Consider the following 13,182-nt stretch of genomic DNA (forward strand, 5'->3'; position numbering starts at 1 on the left):
TTAGAACCCGTTTTGGCTACAATGGATCCCATACCTAATGACATTAGAAAACTGATGAACATTTTTTGTACAGACCAATTATGCCAAAATAATAAATGTGTGTGCATGAAGGAAGGTTTAAAATGCTGCAATGATTGTTCCTGCAAAAAATGTCTGAACAATGTTTCATATTTATATGAGGATGAGGATGACGAAAAAGAAAGCATTTAAAGCAGGTAAACTGGAGTAAAAATACAACAAATTTACCTATTCCTAATTTTACAATTTGTTTTTAGACGGCTGGCTACACTACAGGTCGATAGACAACTATAGCAAAACATCGTGTCGGGTTATTTCTGCCGGCCAGGCGTTGCCGCGCTCTCGCTCGTCGAATAGAAAATAATTTTCTCAAAAAGTATACGAGCTAGCGACTTAATTCTTTTTTTAAAAACTTTTCCAATATCTTAGTTACATTTGACTCGCTGCATGTATATCGAAATTCTCAACATTTCACATAGGTTCCAGCAGGGTGAAGTTTAGGTTGCGCATTTTTGATTAATCTAAATTTGTTAATTATTTTTTTCAAATCTATCAGTGCTTTCGAAATTTCCGACTCACTGTTGGAAGCGCTGTACTTTTTAGTATGGATATACGGAAAATCAAAATTTTAGCTGTAATAGTTGAATTAACACAGCGTTAAATGTTACGAGAAACTCGTGACGAGAAACATAGTTTTTCGGACTACACCTCAACTACGTATAAAGGCCGTTTTCAAAGTTCGGTCCTACTAAAAAATGTTGTAGGTGACCATTTCTTATGCTCCAAAATGTCCTCTACAAGATGGTATAGGTCTCATTAAGTTATACCTCGGAATCACCTACCCTAAGAAATAAGCGAGCTAGATATGTGATTTTACTCCACTAAAAATGCTATCTAAAACACTTACACAATAAATAACTGTTAACACTAGTAAAAAAAAAACTTTTAACACTAGTTATTTTTTATTTATTTATAAATGTTAAAGTGGCTCTATTTGCCGCTTTTTCAATATCTGCGGGAAATCTGTCGTCGATATCGGCATCGTTAACGTCGTTTTCTTTGCATTCCATGTTTACGAATGCAATAATGTGGAATTGAAAGTGTTTTACAAAACGTAATGAAATCTTTTTTGACGTTTCTAATAAACAAATGTCAATACAAGACTAGCTACCTGATTTTTGCCGCAGAAATTAAAAAAACATCAAAAATACGACTGCGTTTTTTAATGCAATTCAAACCAGTTGTATAAAAAATAGATGTATGATGGACGTGTTAAAAGTGCTTTTATTTTGTTCGTGGGGTTGGTCAACTCGCTGCGCTCGTTTCCCAATCTACCCCACTTACAAAATAAAATCTCACTTTTAACACTTACATCATAAATCTATATATGTATTAATACGTGAAGGAAAATCTTTGTACCCCTTTTTAAGCAAATTGCGCGCACGGAGGGTTGTGAGATTTGGCATAGTTAAAGTTTATGTGGAGAAGGAGGGCAGAAAGATAAAATTTATGTATAATATACAGGGCGTCCCCAAAAAAAGAGACAAATCCATAGCTCCCTTATTTATCGGAGGATTTTAATTATCTATACACCAAATTAAATGGTTGTGAATAAGCTATAACATGGCGTACTAAATTCACGTAAAACCCAAAGTGCTTCAAGGTTAAACTGTCAAAATATTTTTTTCAAATACGAACACATACTTTTTGTTTTACTAATTCTGATAGAGATTTTTATTCTGAAAACAACAATGTATGACATGTGTAACCTCATAAAAGAATTTTTTTTTTAATAAACAAATGACGAGCACCAAGCGAGAAGTTATCAAAATTCATTGCGTTACAATGTAATAAATTAACCAAATTAAGTTAGTTGGAAAAACAAATGACAAATGTGTAATAACATTTGGGATTGCACGTACAGAGCGCAGTTTAAGCATCGACGATAGTAGCATTTTTTAACTTTTTTTTGGTTTTTGGGTAAGTAAGTGTACACTTGTGATACACTGTTCTTTTTAGAATAAAAAATCTCTATCAGAAGTGTTAAAAAATTATGTGCTCGCATTTGAAAAAAAATATTTTGACAGTTTAGCCCTGAAGTCCTTGGACCTATATGTGAATTTATTAGGGCTTTTTATAGCATATTTAGGGCCATTTAATTTGGTGTATACATAATTAAAATCGTCCGATAAATAAAGGAGTTATGGACTCAAATTCTTTTTCGGAGACTGTGTATTACGTTCATACACTGTAAAAAATTAGCGGAGAAAATGCGTAGTGAATTTGGAGCGAATGCGGAGTGTGTGATTTGTAATTGATTCAATTCCCCCGCCGTGAAATCTACTCCAAGAGGGAGTTTATTTAGATTATTCATAAAAAAAAAATCTTCGGAGTGAAATTCAAAATTCTTTGACTATTACTGGTTTGCCACCACATAAGTTAGTATTGAAAGTTAATTGCACGTTTTACTGATCAGAAACTTAAATACAAAGGAAGCATTAGACTATGGAACAAGAACACGCATCAAGTTTATGCATCGCAATGCTATTGATTGCGAAGTTTTAACTGGAACCGAACGCAATAAGAGAATTTTGATTCCACGTATAAATTTAACATATTCAGGTACCATTTTACTACCATTTAATTTTCAAAGAAGTCAATTTCCAATTATAGCTCCATTTGCGATGACAATAAATAAGTCTCAAAAACAAACATTCGAAAAAATTGCAATTTTATTGAGGCACCCAGTTTTCAATTGTACGTCGCAGCAAGTAGCGTTCGATCATCATTCAATGGTTTGAGATTTTATATTTCCGAAAATAACGGCCAAGGGCATTTAGCAAACGATGAAATTTTATTTTAAGTTCAATTGACAACATTTTATTTTTTTAACCGCCCGGTTTTTTCGTTTCAGTAAAAAATATAGGTATAAAAAATACGAAACACGTGTTCTTTATTTCATTTTTCATTTTTTGTAGTAATTTTTTATTTCACTTTTATATAATTTGAAAAAGACAGGCAAATTAACTGTGTAGCCTTGGCGAAACCTGGCCAGTATACCAATAAAAAACGAAATGTCAAAAAACGCGTTATTGTTTTTTAAATATGGCATAGCCAAACTAAAATTAGTGCATAACGACGTATTTGTAAGCGCTCGCAGCTGACGTAACAGAACAAAATTCAAAAAAAATTATATGCGATAATTATAGAGGTATATTCTTTGATAAAAAAAACCTCAGTAATATTCAAAGTTAAAAATTTAATGAAAATGGTCGAAATTCGACCGCTGGGCGACCTCTAGTGTAGTAAAATTTTACCAAGATTCCAAATTTCAAGGACCAATGTAATAGTATTTTACATTACAAGCCAGGTAAAATGGTTTTTACTGGCGAATGGAGGATATAACTGACGAGTTGAAGACGAGTCAGTTACCTCCTTGAGCCAGTAAAACCAGTTACCTGGCGTGTCTTGTATAATATTTTATTTGTTACTAAATTGTAAACAACTAAATAAAATTAAAAATGATCAAATTCTGTTTTCTTCCAAATTATTGCTCAAAACTCAGAAACCTTAGAAGTACAATTACTATGACAACGCGCCGTTTGTTCAAATTGTTTATTTCCGTCAAGATTTTTTCTCAAATGAACGTGCCAGAAGAAATCAAAAAGGAAGCTATAAACGTGGCTTCCAGTTTACTGCCAGCGAAGTCTTTAGCAAGATATGAACGAGAATATGAAGAATTTAAAAATTGGCAGAAAAACAATAACGTAACTGGTGTAACGGAAGACGTTCTTTTGGTGTATCTTCACCAACTATCAGACAAATTTAGCCCCAATTCTTTGTGGTCGAAATGGTCCATGTTAAAAAGCTGCCTGGAAATTAAAGAAAATGCTGAAGTTCGCAGGTTTGTTTTCCTATTACAGACGTTGTCAAAAAAGTGATATTTTAACTTGACATTTGTAGATTTCATAAGGTAATTGCTTTTCTCAAGAGAAAGAATGAGCGTTACGTGCCGAAGAAGGCAAGGGTTTTAACAAAAGAGCAAGTGGAAAAATTTCTTGTTGAAGCTCCTGATGACTATTGGTTGTTATATAAAGTGATTACAATTTTTGGAATTTTTGGTGCTTGCCGGTGTGACGAGCTTCTCTCGTTGACGGTGAAGAACGTAGAAGATGTTGAGAAATATATTATCGTCACTTTACGGAATACAAAGAATTTAACAACAAGGAGATTTACGATCACAGATGAGGGCTGCAGTTTTCAACCTTGTGTTTTGTACAGAAAATATGCAGCTCTTCGTCCTCGTCAAGCAGACCAATTACGTTTCTTTTTAACCTACCGTAATGGCAAATGTATTTCCCTCAATGTTGGCCAGCACACTATTGGCGATGTACCGAAAAAAATTGCAACATACTTAGGGCTACAAGAACCTGAATTATACACAGGTCACTCATTTCGCCGATCAGCAGCAACAATGGTTGTGGATGCAGGTGGAGATATTTTGACACTAAAACGTGCGGGAGGATGGAAAAGTAGTGGAATTGCGGAAGGTTATGTGGATGATTCTATCAATAAAAAAATTTAAATTGCGAAAAAAATGTTTCCTGGACGAAACTCAACAGATGTGGCTTCCACTTCGGGAGGTTCTACAATTAATTGTCCAATGACGAGCGAATTCACTTCCGCTTCAGGAATGTTCGACATTAGCGGAAATTCTAATTGTACATTTAATTTTAATTTGTATGAAACAAAGAAATAAAAATGTTCAAATGTTAAAAACGCTACTATCCTTTCCAAATTTCAAATTTCTCTACTAACTTGTTAAATTCATAACTGGTCTGCTGTCAATTTAACGCTACTAGCCAGTTAAAATGACTTTTCAACGACAAGTGACAGTTCGAATAAATGACGTTTACAATTTAGTAACAAATAAATATTTTAATCACCTTGCAAGATAGTTTTCTGGAAAAACTAGAAGAATTGTCTTCTTTTACTTATTTGCCAAGTACCAATTTTCAAATTGAGACGGCGGCAACGGGTTTTTTATGTGGCTACTTAATTATGAAAATAACGGAAGCAATCCATGGAATATAAATAATATAAACAATATAAATAATAAATTTTCCATCACAAACATCTTTTTTTAGATGAAGAGTTATTCGGTTGTTGACACATTGGTTCCATAAAATTAAATCGCATGGTAAAAATATTATTATTGCTTGTCACCACATTTACAAGATTCAAATTCGAAAAAAAAAATCCCTTTACTGGAATTAATTTATTACTAAGATAGAGGAAGGCTAAGTTACCCCAATGAACAATTTGTGGGTCTAGTATAGTTTGGGACTGAGAAATTGGAATTTTAGATTCTTCACGTGCAATAGGTTTTGGGTAGGTTATAAACATTAAGTATACATAGATAATAATGAAGATTTACGACTATGAGCAGTTCATTCCAGGAGGGACAAACAATCTGCATTTTGCCGATATTGGGCATCCCTTTTTAGTAACTAGCAGGTAGATAAACTTACCGCTATCGTAAATCTTCATTATTAGAGACTTATTGCAAAGCACGGTAATTAACGTGTACCCTATTACGGTGGACGTTAATATGGGTAAGGTTGACAAAATAGCGTTGTTCTAAATGGCATTTATTGCAAAAATATGTTAGAGTAATACGCTATTTGTAAATTTGTTACTATGATCGTTGAACTGACGTAAATAGATAAACTGTATGACAGTAAAAATAATATTTGTGAATTAAAAGTTTCAAATGGAACAAGTTTTGGAAGCAATAATATTGGGTGGGGGTGATCATCAAGATGTTGAGAATGCTATATTACATATTATCCTGAATCGTGGAATTGGACAACACCCCAATCTACGTTTTAATCTCAATGAAATTAGTAATGAAGAAGCTAAAGGAAATTTTAGATTTGAAAAACAAGATATTCCAATACTGGCCAGACTGTTGGAAATTCCAAATCTTATAAGAACCGAAAGTAGGAATGTCGTCGAAGGGACAACAGCTTTGGCAATTTTATTAAGACGCTTAGCGTATCCAAATCGTTGGCAAGACCTAACGACTCTATTCCATTTGTCTTCGCAGTCGTTATCGCAAATTGCATCACATACGGCCAACATTATTTTAGCAAATAAAGGTGTATTACTAGAAAATTTAAACAATCTGCAGTGGTTGAATCATAACAGATTAAGGCAGTATGCAGTTGCAATTCACGAAAAGGGAGCAGCAGTGCCTAATTGCTGGGGTTTCATAGATGGAACCGCTAGACAAATTTGTCGACCTTCAGTGGACCAAGATCAATACTACTCTGGACACAAGAGATGTCACTGTGTAAAATACCAATCTGTTTTATGTCCTGATGGACTCATTGTTAATCTTAAAGGTGCTTGGCCAGGTAGAAGACATGATGCTGGTATGTTCAGAGAGTAAAATTTATACCAAGAACTGGTAGAAGTAGCTCGTTTTCAACATGAAAGTTATGTATTATATGGAGACGCAGCTTATGGTATCAGAGAGTTGCTTCTTGGTCCATATACTGGAGGAAATTTGCTTCAGATTCAAAGAAACTTTAACAATTCTATGAAGGTTCTGAGAATAGCTGTCGAATGGGGGTTTCAAAAGGTGGCTAGTCAATTCGCGTTCGTAGACTTTAAAAAGAATCAGAAACTTTTATTGCAAGAAGTTGAAACAATGTATAAAATTGCTGTTTTGCTAACAAACTGTCATACATGTTTGTATGGCAGTGAAACTTCACAATATTTTGACATAGTACCTCCACCATTAGAGGTGTATTTGGGTTAAAAAAGTTGAAATAAAAATTATTTAATTTTATTGTAAATGTGAAAAGTATTTTTTAATTAAACTACTGTGAACTCTGATGATCACTTGAATTCGAATAGAATTTTCCAAAACAATTTAACTGATTTGAAAGCACTTGTATAATTTTGAGTTGACTTTCTAATACATCATTCAAAAGTTTCCTATCTTCTGTCTTTTGTTCAATGTCGAAATTTAAGCGCCTTTCCTCCAAATTTAATTTTCTTTCAGCCAACAGTAATTTTCGCTCTTCCAGTTCTAACTCTTTAGATCGCAACTTATGTTCCCGTTCACCTTTATCGTTCAAATATTCCAACGCATTTTTCTTCAAATAATTGTTTCTGTTTTTTCTTTTCCTGTTTGGACCAAGTATTTTAGTTGGAATTCTTGATGTTTCATTATTTGTTTCAAATGTTGATTCTTGGCATTTAGTGGTATGGGCATTAGAATTTATACATCTATTATCTTCTATTAAATTAATAGGATTTTGAGTAAAATTCACCCCAGTGTCTATTTCATGTAGTTCAGCGGTGAAATTATTTTCTGCATTAACATTCTCATTCTCATCACCGTTGTTAATGGTATGAGATTCTTCTAATTCAGTACAATAAAATTCAAATGCGATACGATCCCTCATGTCTTTTCCTATTTTATTGCTAATTTCTTCAGATGATAACTCTTTACGTTTCTTTTTGTTTGATGATGGGCCTAAATTTTTATACAAATCCTCGATTTCTTGCAACAAATGGTCCTTTTCAGAATATACATCCTCCGTTCCGGATCCTAAATTATACGAATATAACGTACTCATTTTGATCTGATTTTTACCATGCTAAAGAAATTACTTTGGCAGGTGGTCGTACTTACCTTATCTTGTCGATTTTATCTTTTTGCCTCCAAATTGCTAACATTCGTTGCAAATGCTCCCTCAAAGATCTTATTGTAAAATTTTTTGTAGTAATTTTTTCAACTGCCATTTGTACATGTTTCCAAATCTCTAGGTTCTCCAGAGGATTGTTGGATACAATTTCTCTTAGTAAAATTATATCGTCGTCACTCGTGAATCTTAATCTTTTTCTAATGTTCATTTTAATATTTGATCGATAAATTAATGTCAATCAAAATTTAAATTTTTATTTGACGTGTTGTCAGATTGCATAAAGCTATAGAATTCTAACGTTAAGGTAGGAAAATAAGGTCGACTTTATAACAACCTAATTAAAGTCACACGTTAAACCTTAATAAAGTTCCGCTATTCGTTTTTCATTCTGCGCATGCGCAATTGTCAAAATAAGGTTCCCTTATTAAGGTTTCGTTGCCATTTGAACTTGCAATAACTCTCTATTATAATCTTTACAATCTACCCTAAACCGATTGCAAGTGAAGAAGCTAAAATTCCAATTTCTCGTTTGCAAACTACACAATTTACAATAATTTCAATTTACCGTTCATAAAAAATGCTTTTGATTTGAGACTTTGAAAAAGTGTCAGATGTATCGCGCGTTCAAATGAAATCCTGGGCAGGGACGGCGTTGGAAACCGTCAATTGTTGTGCTTTTTTAAAGCGTAGATTAATTGGAGCATGTTGACAGCTAACATAAAATTTAGAGCCAAACATTTTTTCTTTGTTTTTCTTTTTTTGCAATGTTTTACATCAAAAATAGAATAACGTAACGATTTCTATTCTCAAAGCAAAGATCTAAGGACACCCTTTGCTGAAAACATGTTCAATTATGTCCCGATTAAACATAAACAAATGTCATTCGTGTCAAACTTTACACTGTTCTAAACGGTTTAATTTTTCCATCGCCTACTCAGCCCAGGATTTCATTTGAACGCCCGATGTTATATGTGTGCGTTAAAACTATGTTGAAAACACGTTTATAAAACAATAATTTCCTGCAAGGCAGGCAACCAGTATAACACCTAACTGTTAAATTATATTTTAACGTCTGTAACATCACATCTTGGGGTGGTGGACGATTTTCATATAATAAAAAAATATTTCTAATTTTATGTTCAACCACCCTACAAACTTAAATTACACTTTGGGAGGGAAAAATTAGGCCTCCTAAAAACAAAAATTATTCAATAGAGAATTGGATTATTGAATTAGTTTATTACCATTTGTCTTTAATTTAATTAATTGTTTTTTTAACAACTGTCTTGCCATGATGTGATGGACTTCGACTGAAAAAAAAAAGTTATATCTTTTGAAACTAATAAAGATGTAAGTAGGTAGGTACTTGTAACTATGAAAATATTTTACTAATCTTAATCTATCCTTTCTTTTGGCTGAATCGCTGCTACTCTTTGAACTGCTGCTCAATGATGGCTGTATCATTTTAACCTTTTTAGGCAATTTTGAAGGTACAGGCATGGCAAATAACTCTTGTTCCCTATTCAGAGTTTTAAAACAATGTAAGGTACCTGATCCAAATAAGGCCCACCTAATTTTTGTTTTAATAATAATAATAGCTTTTATTAACCCAAGAACAAAACTGTCCACAAAGGGTAACAAATAATAAATAATGTATATGTATATTCATAGGCATATACATAAATAACAATAAAAGAGAAAAGAAAAGGTAAAAAAAAAACAACCTAGAAAATAATATAATAGAGAAAAATTAAATAAAGAAAAATTAAATAAATAAATAAATAAATAAATCCCCAACATAACCAGCAAATACATCAACCACATCTAATTCAACAAAGACAATGCTTCAGATATTCGACGACGGAATGTACCAGCATGATATTCAAATATATCAGCAAATAGCTGCAACTGGTTATACAACGTACACATAGCAATAATTGGTGAATTTTGATGGTAATTAGTGCTTGAAAGTTGATTGCAGAATGTAGCACTATAACGAATTCCCAATTTTTAAATATTGGTTAGTAAAAATAAGTAAGAAATTTGGATGCGGGTGGTAAATGAAAGTTTATTCTTTTCCTAACATAATAGCATAAACATATAAATAAAAAAAAATAATAACAAAGAAGTTATTCTTTTTTCAAAAAAACATTGTTTGTGGGCCTTATTGCGTACGATGTGCTTAATAAGGCCCACCCATTAAATTTTCGATAAAAGTTTTTTTGCCGGGCCTTATTAAAACCAGCTCACATTAAAGGGTATAAGATATGATACGAAAAGAAGCTAAAAGCAGATTTGAAATAAATGCATGCAATGAAAAAGAACTTTCCAACTGCAATGCTATTCTCAAACAGAAATTTGTGGTAAATACCTTAAAATCTTACACTTACTTTTCCCGCTTTTTAACAACACTGGTGGGTGAATTTTGCAATATTATTTTACCGCGAAATTTGAACATATCTGGTACGGTCATTTGTACGAATTTAATGCACTCATGCTAAACGAAGCCCTTATGTTGTCGTATATTTGGAGATTTCTATAACTAAGTCAATATCATTAGTGGGCCTTATTTTCGAGCGGGCCTTATTTGGAACAGGTACCTTATGTACAATAATTTGTTGTAAAAATTACATTAGCCTAACTTCGACATGCTTTCTTCAGAGGTAGAATGTACAGAAATTAAAGGTGAAACATCTCCGGTGGGTGCTGGTGGAACTTCAGATTTAGCTGATCCATAAGAACTTTCTAACTTTCTTCTAAACCTGGGCTTTGGCAATAGCAATGAAGGCACCATATTATCTTTAAGACGTCTTCTTGATTTATAATTTTGCAAATAGTCTGACTGTTGAAAATGAGCAGAACAAACAACATGATTCTTTGAAACTACCAAAGTTGGTCGACCAATGGCTGTCTTCCAAGTTTCTACATGTTTTTTAGGAAATCTAATAACAATAGCATTAGTTATTTATATCTAATATATATTTAAAATCATACGCATGAAAGGATATTCCCTCCAAATGCTTTTTTGAAGTATTTCCACCAGTAACGATACACGATGGCATTTAATTTCTTCACTGTCCACCACTATTTGCACACAAACTTACAACAATAAACACGACTACCACAGAATAATCACAGAATTAAGGCAATCGAAAACACTTGCACAGACCGTCAACGTGATTAAATAGGGTTATGTGAAAGTGTTTGTGAGGTTAGGTTAATTTCAGAACATGCAACATGAGAGATCACAAATACAAGCTTCGCGAACTAGCCAATCATGTGCATTCCATCTACGAAGTAAAAGGAGGTTGGTCGAACTGAGCCGAAGTTGACCCGGTAATGTCGACCATCATTAGGTTACGATTCGCTTTGATCGCATATATGGGAATCAGCTTTCCAGTTTATTTTAAGAAGTCCGTGGGCAGGCCGGATAAGAGACGAGTCTCTTATGAATCTAGGAGGCCGTGGTTTATTGTAATGCTTTTTGATACACAACATTGATAGTTTTGTTTTCTGGCGCGTAAATAAATAATGTTGACTGTTTTCCGATACGGGAACATGCGACATACAATTGGACATGTGAAAAACATGGATTTTCAAGATTTATGCCACAAACACTTAGCGACTGCCCTTGCGATTTATTTATCGGCATTGCAAATGCAAGCCGCACTGGAAATTGTAATTGTTTAAAGTTGAATGGCATGTCGTTCGGAATCATAGGGATGCGTGGAATTAAAACGTCTTCGCCTTTGTACTTCCCTTTCAAAATTGTGGCTTCGATTACGTTGTTCATTAATTTCTTCACCGCAAGCCGGGTGCCATTACAAAGACGTGACTGGTTTATGTTCCGTACATATACACAGCATATTGGTGAAATAGACGCCGACATTTTAAGATGTGATTGTCCTCATTTTGCCAAACCATCAGTCATTTTTATATACAGTAAAACCTCGATAAGACGAACTCGAAGGGACCAGGATATTGTAGGTTCGTAGTAACGAAGTTCGTCATAACCGAATTATTACATACATGTACTCGTTCATACAATATGAAATGTACCATTTTAAGAATATGTATGTATGTAATGGGTGTTTTTTTTAAATTTGGCGTCGAAGTAGGCGTTGAACTGTCGGTTGTGAACGCACTATACAGGTTACGGATCACGGATCAGCTGTTTAAATCTTACGCTTTTACACGAGTGGTGCGATCTCAATCGACTCTCCAACGCTTACTTCGGCGCCAAATTTAAAAAAAACATCCTTTACATACATACACGCATAATCTTATTACACAATTATATTGTTTAATGTACAAATAAATTTTTAGAAATACATAGTGGAAAATAAAACACATGAAAATAAACTGCAACTCTTGATGTATACGTATGAAATACATTTATGTACAGGGTGTCCCAGAGTTGCGAAAATGCTCCATAACTTCTTTGTTATTAAAGATATCAACTTTTTCTTTTTTCTAGATGATAGCTACGCTTCTACTGCGATTGATTCATCTTTATGGAGTGACCATATTGTGTGATTATCTTTTGTTAGGCCTACTAGATTTTTGTATTGTCTTTTTAATGGAAAAATTGCACCAAATTTAGCGATTTTAGGATAGCACCCTAGATTTTCAGATTCGACTATACAAATCTTATATTGTTCAAAAGCTTGTCAAAAAAGCTTTCGACCAGTGCAATAATAAATACGGGGTGCCATTTGAAAAAAATGAGTTTTTAACATTTTTAATTCGTTATGTTTAAAAAATCGCAGTAGGCATATGCGACTAACCAGGTTGTTCAGAGTAAACACTCAGCAGATGCAGCAAACATTCAGAAATCAAACAGCGTCAATCATTTTAATTTATGTGCAACGATTTGGAAGGTACGAATTTTCGAAGGGACCCCTGCAATTCGAAATTCTGGTAAAAAAAGCGCCACTGATTAAAAACGATGGCAGATATAGTCCAATTTTTACCCTTTTGCGATGACGTCATTATCTAGTAACTTTACGTATGTTTGAGCTAGGATCAGAAACAAATTTGAATTGATCATAAATAACTATAAATGTGTCAAATTTGTTGACAATTTCTTCGAAAGGTTATGTTTGTAATAAATGTACACTACTCAAAAAATAAAAGTAGTCACTTTTTTGAATTTCGACATTTTTTTTATATTTTAAGGGATTTGAATCAAACTTGGAGTGTCTATTGAACCGTCATTTATTAAAGTAATTACAAAATTGTACGCGAATGCTCCTTGTTGTAATCAAATTAGAGCCTCAAATGTTCGAACAATACAAAAACTAAAATGAAAAAAATCACTTAAGAAGAAATGTTTAAACAGACTTTGGACCATTTTAGTCTTAAACAATATTAGATCATTCTGACAGTTCACTAACATTTAAAAGAAGCAATGGGTCAGCAATTAATGTCGACAGAAGTTAAT

General features: G+C 33.3%; 1 long non-coding RNA gene across 1 annotated transcript; it reads right to left on the reverse strand.

Moving 5' to 3' along the window:
- Positions 1–9,006: 9,006 nt before the first annotated feature.
- On the reverse strand, positions 9,007–10,779 carry LOC138133892 (uncharacterized). The gene is made up of 4 exons (XR_011160557.1): positions 10,734–10,779; positions 10,382–10,681; positions 9,106–9,258; positions 9,007–9,049 (listed from the first exon to the last, which is right to left on the reverse strand). It is a non-coding gene; the product is annotated as an uncharacterized lncRNA (long non-coding RNA).
- Positions 10,780–13,182: the final 2,403 nt, after the last annotated feature.

Source organism: Tenebrio molitor, chromosome 1, assembly GCF_963966145.1.
Source record: "Tenebrio molitor chromosome 1, icTenMoli1.1, whole genome shotgun sequence".
Taxonomy (NCBI): Eukaryota; Metazoa; Arthropoda; class Insecta; order Coleoptera; family Tenebrionidae; genus Tenebrio; species Tenebrio molitor.